At 26.8% G+C, this 1,498-nt stretch overlaps 1 non-coding gene across 1 annotated transcript; it reads left to right on the forward strand.

Moving 5' to 3' along the window:
* The first annotated feature begins 875 nt into the window (after positions 1–875).
* Positions 876–986, forward strand: LOC140981909 (small nucleolar RNA R71). Its single transcript, XR_012176182.1, has one exon. It is a non-coding gene; the product is annotated as a small nucleolar RNA R71 (small nucleolar RNA).
* Positions 987–1,498: the final 512 nt, after the last annotated feature.

Consider the following 1,498-nt stretch of genomic DNA (forward strand, 5'->3'; position numbering starts at 1 on the left):
ATCCTTGTTTTCATTACTTTATGGGTCATTAACTATTTTACCACTTCTAAGGGTAATAATAGATTTTATTTGATCAATTTTATCATTTATTAATTCTTGATTTTGATTTTTAGGATTAGGTTGAGATTGAGATGTAAATTTTCTTTTTTCATGAATATTAAGTGCAGATGCAAATTTTGCAAGAGTTTCTTTCAAATCACTCATAGATTGACTGTTTTGAATATTGATAGACACTTGCTTTTGGATAAATGCATGAATTACATCTTCAAAGTTTTTTCTTGGAGGTGTAACATATGGAATATAACCTTGATGATTTAGGTTATTTTGAAAATGTTGTTGTGAGGGTTGTGCATTATTATCATTCCTCCAACTAAAATTAGGATGATTTTTCCATCCAGGATTAAATGATTGTGAAAAAGGATCTAGTATTGGTTTTTTTATAATTGTTAACATAATTTGCTTGTTAATGGAGACATTCTTTAAATGAAGGTAATGTTGGAAAATCTTTTGTTGAATGATCATGTGTATCACAAATATGACAAACAATTTCTTGAATACTTTTTAATTGACCACTATTTTTCATTTCTAATGATTCAATTTTTCTTGCTAAAGATGCAAGTTTAGATTGAATATCTATATCATCTTTAAGATTATAGATACCATCCTCATTTGTTGAATTATTGATTTTAGTTGTTGGTGGTTCTATTCTACCTATATTATCCCAATTTTGAGCATTTTTTGCTAATGAATCCAAATATTCCATTGCTTCATTTGGGTTTTTATCTTCAAAAGTTTCATTACACATGAATTCTATCGTTTGCCTATCTTTAGGTATTAGACCTTCATAAAAGTGAGAAACTATCCTCCATGTTTCAAAACCATGATGTGGGCATATATTAAGTAATTCTTTATATCTATCCCAACATTGATAAAATGTTTCTCCTTGTTTTCGAGAAAAAATAGTAATTTGTCTTTTAAAAGAGTTTATTCTATAGGAAAGGAAAAACTTTTTAAGAAATTGTTGTTGCATTTCTTCCCATGATCTTATTGAACTCGATCTCAAATTTTGTAGCCATGTTTTAACTTTATCTTTTAAAGAAAAAGAGAAAAGCTTTAATCGAACTATATCCATACTACAATTTTGATAATTATAAGTGTTACAAACTTCTTCAAATTCTCGTAGATGTAAATATGGATTTTCAGAATCTAAGCCATGAAAATTTGGTAAAAGTTGAATAATTTGAGGTTTAAAGTTGAAATTAGATGCATCAGGAGGAAAAACTAAACAAGATGGGGCACTAGTTCTAATAGGGTTCATATAGTACCTAAGTGTTCTTAATTGATCATGTTCTTGATTATTATTATTATTATTATTATTATTATTATTTGAATTATTATCTATGTTTAAATTATTTTCAGATACTCGAATAAGTCTATCACTTTTTTTATGACTCCAAATACTCATACAAGTGAAAACAACACAATACTTATAAATAAA

The sequence above is a fragment of the Primulina huaijiensis genome, chromosome 7 (assembly GCF_012295235.1).
Source record: "Primulina huaijiensis isolate GDHJ02 chromosome 7, ASM1229523v2, whole genome shotgun sequence".
NCBI classification, from domain to species: Eukaryota; Viridiplantae; Streptophyta; class Magnoliopsida; order Lamiales; family Gesneriaceae; genus Primulina; species Primulina huaijiensis.